Genomic DNA, 15,023 nt, shown 5'->3' with positions numbered 1-15,023 from the left:
ACCAAACCAAACCAAACCAAACCAAACCAAACCAAACCAAACCAAACCAAACCAAACCAAATCAAACCAAACCCCTGACTATAAGGACAATGTGAAACAGAGAAAGAACACATTACTAACTATAAAGATGTAAGTTATATACAATGTAAAACACTGCTTGTTTTTATGGGTGGTAACATTTGGAGGAAAATATAATTATGCATTGAATTACTTGCTTTTTATTTCATCCTTCTTTGGCTCTCTTCTTTGAGACAAGGTCTCATGTGGACTAAGGTGGTGAGGCTGGCCTTGAACTCCTGATCCTGCTTAACTCCGTCTCCCAAGTGCTGAGGTCACAGGAGTGAACCATACATACCACTTGGATGGTCTTCTTATTTGAATGGCAGTAATGCATATTCATTGAGGAAAATTAGAAAATAATTATAAGACTAGAAAGTTGTGTTGTTGCAAGTGAAGTAAGACCCGTGACAAGACTGGCCAGGGTGACCGCACCTTTGAGCACTGGAAGAGGAGACATAGGCAGGTAAGTCTCTGTGAGTTCTAGGCCTGCCAGGGCTACACAGTGAGACCCCTGCTCCCCACCCCCAGTGTTACAAGAATGGCTGGGTATTTTGCATACACCAAGAAATGTTTTTCAAGGGACAAATCAACAAATAAGAATGCTTAGGTTTGGAGAAACCATTTAGTTATGTTTTTCCTGGGAATTGAAGGTAGGACTTTTCACATGTTAGGCAAGTGCTCTGCCAGTGAATTACATTCCCAGCCCTTTTTAAAAATGCTTCTCATAGTAAAAGCCATCCAGAGACCACCCTACCTAGAGATCCATCCCATCTGCAGACACCAAACCCTGACACTATTGCTGATGCCAACAAGTGCTTGCTGACAGCAGTCTGGTATGGCTATTCTCTGAGAGGTTCTACCAGCACCTGACCAATACAGATGCAGATACTCACGGCCAACCATTGGACTGAGCCTGGGGACCCCAATGGAAGAGCTATTGGAAGGACTGAAGGAGCTGAAGGGGATTTCAACCCCCTAGGAAGAACAGTATCAACTCATCTGACTACCCAGAGCTCCCAGAGACTAAACCACCAACCAAAGAGTATACAGGGAGGGATCCACGGCTCCAGATACGTATGTAGCAGAGGATGGAGGTATCTGACATCAGTGGGAGGGGAGGCCCTGGGTCCTGTGGAGGCTTGATGCCCTAGCATAGGGGGATGCTAGAGTGGTGAAATGGGAGTGGGTGGGTGGGTGGAGGAGCACCCTCATAGAGGTAAAGGGTAAGGGGGAGAGGAGGGATGGGATGGGGGGTGTTGTGGAGGAGTAACCAGGAAGGGGGCTATCGTTTAAAATGAAAGTGAATAAAATTATTAATAATAATAAAAATGCTTCTCATTAACATATATTCACTATACTTAATTATGACTTTCATTTATGACAAACTGATACATGTACATAATGTACTTCAGCCATTCCTCGTTACCCTCTCTTGTCCCCTCCCACTGTCATCAATCTTGTTCTTTTTCACAACTAGCTCTCTTCTCCTTCTGTGTCCTTTTTTTCTGGTGACCCAACGAGTCAGGAAATGGCGAGGCTCCATGAGCCTCTCGCTTCTCCAACACAATATTCATTGGCCTGGCCTTACAGGGTGATATAGCAGGGTGTTGGTCAAAATAAATTCCTTTTAGGATAAGATCAGATGTGAGACCAAGGAGAAGAACAACAAGAATATTTCCTTAGTAGAAGATTCTAGATGGCATGTAATTCTAGCAGAAAGAGCTGGATAGCTAATGGCTGGACTTGCAGGGTCTCAGAGTTGTCGAGAGCTACAAGGGAGTAGACAACCAGAGCTACTGTGAGTTGGAGCACAGTGGCATGTCCTTCCTGTAGGTCAGTGCTCCACATGGCCCCCTCCTTTCCTCTAACTCTTGCCTTCTCTCTGTCCCTTATTCCTGGATGTTCCCTGAGCTGCAGACCCAGCACACAACAGTCACTTCTTCTCACCATTTTGACCAGTAATGAGTCTTTGTTGTTGCCATGACTACCGAAAGAAGCTTCTCTGATTGGCACCGTTTGATGGCACAGCCTTGGTTTGTTATCTTTGAGATAGTATTTTGTTTTGTAACTGAGGCCTGTGTTAAACTAGCTGGTCTCACCACGGTAGTGATGGTTCTCTGTCAGCTTCCGGGATGCTGGGACTGTGGACATGCATTGCCATGATCTTCAGGAGTTGTCTTAGGGTTACTATTGCTGCCATGAAATATGATAACCAAAAGCAAGTTGGAGAGGAAAGGGTTTATTTGGCGTACACTTCCATATTGCTGTTCATCATCAAAGGAAATCATGACAGGAACTCAAACAGCGCTGGAACCTGGAGGCAGGAGCTGACGCAAAGACCATGGAAGGGTGCTGCTTACTGGCTTGAACCTTCTTAGAGGACCACCAACCCAGAGATAGAACCACAGTGGGCCGGGCCCTCCTCTGTCAATAACTAATTAAGAAGATGCCTCACAGCTGGGTCTTGTGGCAGCCTTTTCTCAATTAAGCTTCTTTCCTTTCAGATAACTCTTGATTGTGTGTCAAGTTGAGTGAGACTAGCCAGCGCAGGACTCATGGTCTTAATAAGCTCTAGATGGACTGGATTTGTGATGTTTCAGCACAAATGAACACGTGACATTTCTTCCAACAGTTAATGCCCTTTCAAGCTACTTCTATGGAGACACTGATGATATATAAACCTCTCCACGAAATAGAAGGATCTCTCGTGAGTGAGGAAATGAATTTTTCATACTGCACAGAACTTTATATATAACAATTTTATGTTAGAGGGAAGTTAAATTGGGTGGTGTGAGGACAAGTATCATTTTGTTTTGTCTCTATGTTTTAAAGAACTTTTATACAACTCCTGAACTGCCTATAAAACATCTCAAGACATTCATCACTTACTGTGCTGAGGATATTAAACTTGGCATGACCAATGGTCAGAAACTTAATGTCACTGCTGGCTTCTAGCAGCAGGTGGGATGTGCTTCTGTCACCAGATTGGAGTCCAGGAATCAGCAGTAGCAGCAGGAAGACAATGGAAACCAGGGGTAATCAGACATTGGCGAGAACTACAAGGGAGAGAACTCACTCCTGGGAACTCGTTTAAATGCCTGGAGTTCTCATCACCCCTACATTGTGTCTAAGGAGAAATTTATTGGCGTTAAGTAAGAAGGAAAGAGAGGAGATAGCAAGGTGTTGGTCAAAATGAATTCCTTTTAGGATAAGGTCAGACGTGAGACCAGGGAGAAGAACAACAAGAATATTTCCCTAGTAGAAGATTCTAGATGGAATGACATGTTAACAGAAAGAGCTGGATAGCTAATGGCTGGACTTGAAGGGTCCCAGAGTTGAACCATTAGGGGAGAAGTTTAGGATGTGGCTTTTGATGCCAGGTGGTCAGTGTGGGCAAGTTCAATGTAGATGACACTGCTAGAGTCTGTTTTGGTTAGGGTTAGGGTTAGGGTTAGGGTTAGGGTTAGGGTTAGGGTTAGTGTTAGGTTTAGGGTTAGGCTTGTGTTATGGTTAGGTTTAGGGTTGGGTTAGAGTTCGTGTTCGGGTTAGATGAAGGGCTGGGGATCTTACAGTTAGAACAGGGACATTTATACATAATCAGTGCTATCCTTACTTCCAAACCCCAGATAACATGTGTATATCATCTTCTTCATGTGTATCAAGCACAGTTCTCTTCTCCTCCCTTTTCCAACTTCCTCCTTTTTCTGTACCCTCTTCCTTTTCCACCTTATTTTTCTTCTTTCTGAGACTTGGTCTCATGTATTCCAGGTTGGTCCTGAGTTTGCTATTAACAGAATCCAGCTTTGATATTATGGGTACCTCTCCCTTCCCCCCCCTCCCCGTCTCTTTCCATTTCTTGAGACTCCACATATCTTTGTGGCAGATCCAGCTTTCCTTCCTCCTGTGGATCCTCTTAGCCCTCCTCCCACATCTGGCCTACCCCTATTCCTTCTAATTTTTTTTTAAAAAATTATTTTTTGTTTATTTAATATATATGAATACACTGTAGCTGTCTTCAGACAGACCAGAAGAGTGCATCAGATCCCAATACAGATGGTTGTCAGCTACCATGTGGTTGCTGGGAATTGAACTTAGGACCTCTGGAAGAGCAGTCAGTGCTCTTAAGGTCTGAGTCATCTCTCCAGCCCCCCACCCGCATTTCTTCTAAAATGTTTAAGATTTCTCTCTTGACTCATTTTTCATCCAGTAGTGAGTTGTTAAGTTTCTATGAGTTTGTATATTTTCTGTTGTTGATAATCCAGTTTTAATTCATTGTAGTCAAATGTGATGCAGGTGTTACTTCAATTTACAAGTATTTGTTGAGACTTGTTTTGTGTCCCAGTATTGTTTAATTTTGGAGAAAATTCCATGCTTTGCTGAGAATAACGTATATTCTTTTGTGTTTGGGTAAAATGTTCTGTAACTGCCTGTTAGGACTCTTTGGTTTAGGATAACATTTAGTTCTAGTGTTTCTTCATTTAGTTTTCATCTGGACGACCTGTCTATTACCAATAGTGGGGTATTGATGTTCCCCATTATCACTGTGTGAGGGTCCGTATGTGATTTTAGCTGTAGTAGTGTTTCTTTCATGAATGTCGGTGCCCTTGTGTTTGATGTACAGATGTTAAGAATTGCAATGTTCCCTTGGTGGATTTTTCCATTGATGAGTATGCAGTGTCCTTCCACATCTCTTCCGATTAGTTCTGGTTTGAAGTCTATTTTGTCGGATATTAAAATGACTATACTGGGTTGTTTCCTGGATCTCATTGCTTGGAATGTCTTTTTCTATCCTTTGAAACCTTTGACCATCATCCTGAGGTGATGTCTATCATTGATTATTTTTGAATACAGCAGAAGGATGGATCCTGTTTTTGCATCCTACTGCTAGTCTGTGTCTTTTTATTGGAATCTTGAGACTCATTGATGTTGACAGTTATCCATGAGTAGTGTTTGCTGTTTTCTGTTATTTTGTTGTTGTGGCATGGATTTTATCTGAGATTATCATTTTCTGTGTTTTCTTGAGTGTTGTTAGCTTCTTCATATTGAAGTTTTCCTTCTACTGTCTGCTATAGAGCTGGCTTCGTAGAGAGATACTGCTTAAATTCGGTTTTATCATAGAATGTCTTTATATATTGTGATAGAAAGTTGTGCTGTGTATCTGAGCAGGGTCTGTTGTCTTTTAGGGTTTATAGAAGATCTGTCCAGACCCTTCCGGCATTTAGAGTCTTCATTGAAAAGTCAGGTGTTATTCTAATAGGCCTTTATAAGTTATTTTGTCTTTTCCCCTTACAGCCTTTAATGTTATTTGTTGTTCTGTACATCTAGTATTTTGATTATTATGTGTCATGGGGAATGTCTTTTCTGGTCCAGTGTATTTGATATTCTGCGTGCTTTTTGTACCTTGATAGGCATCTCCTTTTTTTTTAGGTTAGGGAAGATTTCTTCTATAATTTTTTAAAAACTATTTTCTGTGCCTTTGACCTGCATTTCTTCTCTTTCCTCATTACTGTAATTCTTGGATTTGGTCTTTTCATAGAGTCCCAGATTTTCTGTATGTTTTGTGCCAGAGTGTTTTTTTTTTTTTTTTTGACTTAACATCTTCTTTGACCTAGGTCTGAGGTACCCATTTCTTCTATTTTGTCTTCAATGTCTGAGATTCTGTCTTCTATCTCTTGTATTGTTTGTGAGGCTTGCCTCAGAGGTTCCTGTTATGTCCCTAAATTTCCAGTTTTTGTTCAGTTTGGGTTTTCTTGATTGGTTGTATTTCCACTTTCATGTCTTGAACTTGTAAGTGTTCCTGCTCAGATGAAAGGATATCCTGGGACTTGGAAGCCCTGGAACTATACATCTCCAAGGGGAGAAGGAATCCCAATGGAAGAGAACCCTGAGATATAGGGGCCCAGGAGCCAGATGGCTCTAAGGTGGGACAGTGTACCAAGGGAAGGGCATCTTGAAACATGGGAGCCCAGGAACCATAGAGCTCTGACAGGAAGCCTCCTCAGAAAAGAGATGACAGCTCCCAGGGGAAGGTATCCCCAGCTGAACTCAGGAGCCTCAGCCCTGCTTCATTGCTTCTTGGCTTCTTCTGATGAGTCCCACAAGGCAGCAAATCTCATGAAAGCGATTTATGGGAGGGCTCAGGGTGTGGAGGGACAAATTAGGGGTGGCTGCCTCTGCTCCCATGAGTGGACAGCAGGGAATTGGACAAAGGGCAAGGCTTATGTAGGGGGTGGGGACTTTCAGGGCAGCTTATTTCTTAGGGGGTGGGGATTTTCATGGAAGAGATTTCTAGAGTGAAGATTGATGGGATTTCAAGTCCTGAGCTTGGGGAGCTCAGGGATTGGTGTTTTTCTTCACCCTGCTTTCTCTTGCATCTGGCCCATGGGTTAGTATGGGAAGACTTTTCCAGCTGCAGGCAGCTTTGGCTGAGGCACCATCACTGCTGAGCTGTTTGGTGTGGCTGGAGAGGAGGTGTCACCACTGTGGACAAGCTCCTATGGACCAGCTCCTGTGGTGGTGTTTCATGAAGACCATAGGCTGAGTCAGGAAAGAAGGTGCTGCCACTATGGACAGCTCCTGTGACAGGGCCTCATGACAGCAGCAGACTGAGGTGGGAAAGGATACATTGCCACCACGGACAGCTCCTATGCCACTACTTGACTGCAACAAGCTGAGGAGGTGTAGCCATTTTGACTGCTCCTGTAGTAGTATTGGGTTGGAAGAAGGGGCTGCCGCTTTGGCCTGGTGGGGCACTGCTCAGGGACTACAGAACTGTTTTCTTCATTTCATCCACTGTTTTTTTTATTCTTTCCTAGATTTCATTAATTGATTTTTTTTATCTCTTTTAAGAACCTTGAGAGTATCATACTAGGCTATTTTAAAGTTCTTGTCTTGTGCTTTTGTTATGTTGTATTTCACAGGGTCACTGTAGTATAGTTGTTAGGCTTTAGTGAAGATACATTATCCTGACCGCTACTGATTATATTTTTTCTTAAGTGAGCAACTTTATTAAAAACAACAAAACAAAATAAAAGCCAAAACAACAAGACCAAACAAAACACCAAACAGAAGTTTACACCATGGAGGAGGTCTGGGGTGGGGTTGCCCTCCATCAGCTGCTAAATGCTCTGCTGCACAAAGGGGTTGGGGATGGCCTCCATGAAGTCATGTAGGCAAATGAGCATCATAGGATTGCCATGGCACACCATAAGTCCCAGCTGCAGGGTGTCCTCTATCAGCCTGTACTGGTCTTTTGAATCTCACATGTGCTCAATGGTTCCATCCAGCACCAGGTTGCTCAGTGGGTCAAACCCTTTCGGGATCCTGATGGGTTCCTAGCCACCTTGAAACTTCATGTGAATGATCTTGTCGATGTACTCATGTACTTAGACAGATCCAAGATGCTTTCTTTCTTCTTTTTCGCTGCAGGGAGTGCCTGCAGGAGTTGGCAGCAGAGACAGAGGGATGAGGTAATGGTGGAGAGCTGTAGGGAAAATTCTGCTTCATCTGGAAACTTGGACAGCAAGGAAGAGAAGGCTGCAGAAGGTAGCTTGCTACAGAGCTGAGGAAAAGACAGAGGGATTGGAATTGGAGGACTGGAGAGAGAGTGAAGATCGTCTACCTGATTTTCTGACTGATACGAACAGAGGGTTTCAAGGGAGAGCCTATGAGGTGTGTGTGTGTGTGTGTGTGTGTGTGTGTGTGTGTATTTGCCTGTGTCTGCATGTGTGGAGGCCAGAGGATGGTGTTGAGTATCTTCCTCCATTACTCCCTATTTATCATCTATCTATCTATCTATCTATCTATCTATCTATCTATCATCTATCTATCATCTATCTATCTATCTATCTATCTATCTATCTATCTATCTATCTGAGATGGTTTCTCACTGAACCTGGAGCTTGCTGTTTTGTCTATATTGGATGAGCACCAATCCCCAAAGATCCAGATTTCCATCTTGTCCTAGCCCTGGGATTTTAAACATATCAGGCTTTAAAAAAGTAATTAAAAATTGAGATTATAATTACATCATTTCCCCCTTCTCTTTCTTCCTCCCAAACTCTTCCAAGCACAGCCCCACTCCCTCTCTTTAAAATTCTAGGCCTCTTTTTTTCTTTAATTTTTCTATACATGTATATGCTATTCCTATATACATCAATGCAACTTTCTCAGTCTGTATAATGTTACTTGTATGTATGTTTTCAGGGCTGGAGATTTGGTATTGGATAATAAATTGGTGTGTTCTTCCCTGGGGACACTGTTTCTCTTGATGTCAGCATCCTTTATCCGTCTGCAGTTCTTTGTGAAGGGTGGAGGCCTCCTAAACTTTCCCCTTCCCATGCTTACATGCATATTGGTGCTGTCCTTGTTCAGGCAGCCACATCAGAGAGACTTCATGTTTTGGGAATCAGAACTCAGGCCCAAAACCTTGAGCAGCAGATACTTTACCCACTGAACCATCTCCTTAACCTCACATTTTTTTTGTTTTTAATGGCATTCCTTCAGACTTGATGTGTAGAATTAAACTATTAGTGTTAAGTAAGAGATAATAATTGAAGTATTAGTTTGTTTGGCTTTCGTAAGAGAAGGAGATATGCTTTAGATAAAAGAGCAGAAGAGAATTTTGAGTGGACAAGGTAGCTCTCAGTTCTGGCAGGCATTGGTCATACTGATGGATTCAGGATATGACTAGGCAGACAGAGGTGTAAACGTGTTGAGTACGAACAACTGACAATAAACTATCTTGTATCTTGGTATATAAACTCAGATACATTTTTGAAGGCTTCAAGGTACTTTATTTATTTGTTCTTCAATCTGCCATAGTTTAATGAGCACATGACTCTTTGGCTTGGCATTCACTTATGAGTTGGTTTTAAAACAATTTCTTGATTATTGTACCAGCTGACGTGACTACTGATCTCTCCATTCCTGTGGGGTGACTCTGCCAACAGGGGACAGGTTCCATTCTATTCCAATTTGTGTGACTGAATATGTTCATGTAGAAACACAGAAGATGCCTCCACCTGCTAATATAATATTTCCATATTTGTCATGGAAATTAGGTGTCTTCTTCTGAAAGCTCTGCCTTGCCACCACTTGCTGAATGCTTCAAACTTGCAGTTGACTTAGTGCAGTTTTGGCCAAGGGCAACATTATGGAGACAAAGATAGAACTGCAGTGACTACAGCTGCTGCCTTGGTGCAATTCACCCCAGCTACCCTTGCCTGATATATTTTTATTTTTAAAAAACATAGTAAAGAATTTCATGGCTGGGCAGTGGTGGTACATGTTTTTAATGCCAGCATTCAGGAGGTAGAGGCAGGTGAGTCTTTGAGTTTGAGGACAGCCTGGTCTACAGAATGAGTCCCAGGACAGCCAGGGCTACTCAGAGAAACCATGTCTTGAAAAAACTAAAAACCCAACCTAACCCCACCCACCCAAACAAACAAACAAATTAACAGAAATTGATACACAAGTAATTATTTACAATGTTTCCAAACCCATTCTCTGCCCTCAACCTCCTGTGTCCTCACTGTCTCTCAACTTCGTGACATCTTCTTTTAATTATTATTGGTAAGTTTATAATACACTGTTTCCTACATATTATCATTGTCACCCGTCACACACACACACACACTCACATGTACACACACACATGTACACACACACTCATGTACACACATATACACACATGTACACATACACTCATGTACACACACACACACACACATACACACACACACTCATGTACACATGACCTGTTGAGCACTCGTAGATCCTAAATGCTATAGAGGTGGACATTTGTAGCAGGAATTGATGGGGATTAAAACTAGAGATTGGTAACCGGCACCGAAGTGAGCCCGCCAGTGACTAAACAAACACTGGAGACGCTGAAGTTTAGGGAGATTGAAGTCGACTTCGTAGACAGACTGGCAGGCCAAAGAAGTTGGACTTGATATTTTATGTGATGAGAAACCATTGGTTGGTCGCTCCCACTCTGTATTTTCTAGAATCTCACACTGCTCATCCCCAAAGCTTGAATTGTGGAATACTGATGTAGACATTATGGGTTATAATATAGAATCAACATCTGTTTATGTATTCATTCATTCATTCATTCATTCATTAATTCATTCATACTTTCAAGACAAGGTTTCTCTGTGTATCCTTGGCTGGCCTGTAACCCACTCTATAAACCAGGCTGGCCATGAATTCAACCTCTGCCTCCCAAATGCTGGAATTAAAGGCATGTGCTATCACCACCTGGCTTGGGATCAACTTTTATAGATTTCCTACTTTAAGTTAAATTTTGACCTTTTTCTCATTTCTGTGCTCCAAATGAGGCTCACACATATTCACAGCTGTACTGTTACTGAAGGCTCCTGATGAGTTTTCAGATCTGTGGGACCTACTTGGCATAGGTTAATTAGTCTTGGCACAACTTTGCCCAATGATGTAGAAAGGCTCCGCATTGCCTTTAAGGCACATTTTGGTCTTTTCAGGTCTATGATGTCATCTCCTATTACTAGCATCTCACCACAACTCCCTGTAGCACACCCCGTGCATTAATTGTGCATGCTTACTATTTCCAGCGCAAACACAAGTATTCTAGCATAGTTCAACTTACTCAGATACATAGCGCTGTTCTTTTCTTCCAGTTAGTTACACTTACCTTATCATTTGTTAATTTTTTCAACAGCTGTTCCTTCAGTCAAAAGAAAACAAATAGCTTTTGAATACCTGTATCCCCTTTCCCCAAGTCCCAATCTAATTAGTAAGCAAACATAAGAAGTGAAAGGCCTATAGCTCATTTCCATGTCTTTCCACCGACTCTATACATAAATGAATATCAATGGGGTGAGCAGAACTGGGTTCATTGCACGTAGTTAATACATGATGATTTACGGCTAGGCAGAGGCAGAAAACAAATGACTCAGCCCTGGGGAGTGGAGGAAGGAGAGATTTTCAGGGACTGTAACAACACTGCAATCTATAGCATGTATAGGGAAGTCCTGTTGTTAGACACTGACTGTATTCTAGAGCAGCGGTGCTAACCTGCTTCCCCCTAATTAAACAGGCATTTACTCTCACTATTCCCTCCTGCTGGTACCTGGATGTTTTATCATAAGCATCACTGATGTGAACAGTTCCTTTCTTTCTTTTGTTGTTTTAGATGTTGGAACTGATGCTGTTCATGTATTCTTCATTTTTCAGGTTGACTGAGGCATATTGATAAATAATTGTAATATCTATCTATCTATCTATCTATCTATCTATCTATCTATCTATCTATCTATACCAGTCTGTCAGATACTAGTGCAGATATTGGTAAGTCTCTGTACCTGTGTATACCCCTTCACTATGAGGTAGAATGTACACTCACCACTGCCCACAGTTTTCTTGTGTTCTCTTTCCTACCTTCTCCCTCCTTCCATTCCTTCCTGGGGATTCAACTTAGGGTGATGTTTTAGTTAGGGTTTTGGTTTTTACTACTGTGAACAGACACTATGACCAAGGCAACTCTTACAAGGACAACATTTCATTGGGGGCTGGATTACAGGCTCAGAGATTCAGTCCATTATCATCAAGGCACGAGCATGGCATTGTCCAGGCAAGTATGGTGTAGGAAGAGCTGAGAGTTCTACATCTTGTTCCAAAGGCAAACAGGAAAAGATTGGCTTCCTGGAAACTGAGTGTCTAAAGACCATGCCCACAGTGACACACCTACTCCAACCAGACCACACCTCCAAATAGTGCCATTCCCTGGGCCAAGCATATAAAAACCATCACAGGCATGCATGCAAGAAACATTCTTCTACAGACCTGTATTCCCCTTTCCCTGCCCCCATACCCCTCAATTTTCTATTTTATTTTTTTTACCCAATATTAAAGATCTGTTTAGCCTTGTACATAAATAATGTAAAGAGAATTTTTAAAAAGTTCTGCAATTTTTTGGCCTCATTGACATTTTCATTACTTTTCAGTGCTTGGGAAAAGCAAGCATAGTAAAACCCCACATGCATCCCTGTGATCTGCAGCTTTGATGACTGAGTCTAGTGCCTTAATAACCCATGCTGAATAACCTCAAGGCCAGTTCTTATCCCTCCCACAATGCCTCTGCCCATCGGTCCTCATAGTTCTCCAAGTCAAGGTTTGCTTGACAAGCACACTGTGGAACCAGGTCATCCTAGGCTCAGCCCATCCCTACAGCTTCTCTTCCTAATGTTAAACCAATGAGCTGCAACTCAACCCTCTGAATATCTGAGTAGCTTCTTGATGCTTGAGCTTCTTAGTTTCAATCATGGTTTCAAAAGTCACTGGTTCATGCCTCAGTGAACGCTGATCGCTGAGCTGCCCATCTTTGGGAGAGAACCTGTGCCTTGTGCCATGCTGCCTCCAAGAGCCACATCTGTTCCCCTTAAGTCTGCTTCTCAATCTGCTTTAAGCAATGAGATGCTTGGAAGTCTGGCTAGAAGCCAGACATATGGAGGGGAAATGGATAGAAGAACCTTTACATCTAAAATAGGCATATTTATCTTGATATTTAAATAATTTATATGAATTATCTTCTTGGCCTTTTAGAAAAATTTGTCAATTAAACAAATGAACAAATAACCTTCAAAACAACCCAAATCTTAGTAATAGTTTTAGCTAAAATCTATTTACTTAAAATCTATTTATTTAAAATTTATTTAATCTATTCACATAGTGAAATATTTTGTAGCCATTATTCAAGAGTATTAGATGGGGCTGGAGAGATGGCTTAGCAGTTAAGAGCACTGACTGCTCTTCCAGAGGTCCTGAGTTCAATTCCCAGCAACCAGATGGTGCCTTACGACCATCTGTAATGGGATCTGATGCTCTCTTCTGGTCTGTCTGAAGACAGCTACAGTGTACACACATACATAAAATAAATAAATAATTGAAAAATAGTATTAGATGAAGTTTGAAAATGTTTGGGTCTGAAAAAGCATCATTTCAATTATGTAGACATGTTAAGTCGTGCTATTTATTTCTGTGCACTTGTAGAGGAAGTTATAGAAAAACATTGTTAGTAACACTGAACTGGCATGATGTTATTGATTACAGAGGATTCTAAATTTTAATACATGTATTGCTTTTCTAACACACACACACGAATAGTGGTAAAATATTACATTTTTTCAAATTTTAGATTTTCCTGAATTTCTTATACTGAGTGAAAATAGTCTCTCAAAGGGAAACAGCTTGTTAGCTACAGAAATTGTGTCAGAAGAACTAGTAATGAGTCTACAGATGGCTCAGTGAGTAGTGGGGACTTGCATGCAGGCCTAGTAACTCCTAGTTCCCTCCTAGAACTCATAGATGTCAGGAGAGAGCTAACTCTTGACTGTTATCCTTTGACCTGTATATGTGTGCAGTGACTCTTCCACACGTGTGTACAGGTGCACTGCATGTGTGAGAGTACACACACACACATACACACACACACACACACAGAGGGAAAGAGAGAGAGAGAGAGAGAGAGAGAGAGAGAGAGAGAGAGAGATAGTTTAGCTCACTTCAGGGCAGTAACAGAGCTAACTTTTGAGTTCTTGAAGTCCTGTATGTGTTCCTAAAAATCACTGTCCAGTATTTTATGTGTTGTGATTTTATTGCATTTCTAGCTGAAGAGCCTGCTTTAATCATCTGCATGCTATCATAGTTCTGGGGACCGGGAAGGCAAGAACTAAAGCACAGCTGATTTGGTATATGGTGAGACCCTGGGAGCTGTGGTTGGTTGGTATTGTTGCTCTCCTCATGGTGCCACAAACCCTTTCAGCTCCTTCAGTCCTCACTCTAACTCCTCCATTGAGAACCCCATGATCAGTTCAATGGCTAGTTGTGAGCATCTGCCTCTGAATATGTCAGACTCTTGAAGGCCTCTGAGGAGACAAGTGAGGGACAGAAACTGAAGGAGGGGCCATTTGAAGACCACATGAGTATCCATCCCATGTGCAGTCACCAAAGGTATATGCTGATGTGGAAGTTAGGAAGTGCATGCTGATAAGAGCCTGATATGGATGTCTCCTCAGAGGCCGTGTTCTATTTTATCCTTCTCTGCGTCTCTCTTTTGGCTTGAGATTCCCCCCCCCCCAGCCCCCGCCTCGCTTACTAGGATCGCAAGCCCTGCCTTATTTTCTTTTGCCCAGCTTTAGGCTGAATCAGCTCTTTATTAACAAATTAGAGGTGATTCATTGAGACAGGAGACGCTTCAAATATGACAATGCCAGTGTTCGGACTACAACCTTTCTTGACATAGCAGTGCACAGAACTATCTCACAATAGCATAGACTTGTTATACCGAGTTAGTAGCTTCTATTCAGAGCACTTGAATTCATAGGAAGCCTTCGATCCTTGGTTGTGCAGAGGACCGGAGATTCAACTGAATCTCAATACTGGTCCTTTGATTTTTTTCTTAAACTATCTATCATTGTGTCTTCATTTAAAAGTCATCTTAATTGAACTAAACATTAAAATGCTTCTCATTTTTATTTCTTTTATTGCCAACTTATTGGCTTTTGGAAACAGCACATGCAAAAAATAGATATAAGCAGGTGCTCATTGGGCTTTTTTGTTTGTTTGTTTTGTTGTTTGTTTATTTTGTTTTTGTGAGGAGAGTACAATTTTAAAAAATGATTCCAGGGCTGGAGAGATGACTTAGCAGTTAAGAACACTGACTGTTCTTGTAGAGGACCTGGTTTAAATTTTTAGAAACCACATGGCAGTTCATAACTCTATATAACTATAGTCCCAGAAGAATCCTCTTCTGACCTCTGCGGGAACCAGGCACACATATGGTGTGTAGACATACACACAGGCAAAAGAAACATATGTATAAAAAATAATTAACAAAAATGGTTCCATTAGAATAAAGCAAGTAAGTAGGTGTAACATTCTCTCTCTCTCTCTCTCTCTCTCTCTCTCTCTCTCTCTCCATATAT

At 41.7% G+C, this 15,023-nt stretch overlaps 1 pseudogene; it reads right to left on the bottom strand.

Moving 5' to 3' along the window:
- Nucleotides 1-8,970: 8,970 nt before the first annotated feature.
- LOC114626686 lies at nucleotides 8,971-9,213 on the bottom strand (annotated as a pseudogene).
- Between the last annotated feature and the right edge of the window lie 5,810 nt (nucleotides 9,214-15,023).

This window comes from Grammomys surdaster, unplaced genomic scaffold, assembly GCF_004785775.1.
Source record: "Grammomys surdaster isolate TR1022 unplaced genomic scaffold, NIH_TR_1.0 239, whole genome shotgun sequence".
In the NCBI taxonomy this organism is placed as follows: domain Eukaryota; kingdom Metazoa; phylum Chordata; class Mammalia; order Rodentia; family Muridae; genus Grammomys; species Grammomys surdaster.
This window is presented reverse-complemented; position numbering and strand designations above follow the sequence as displayed.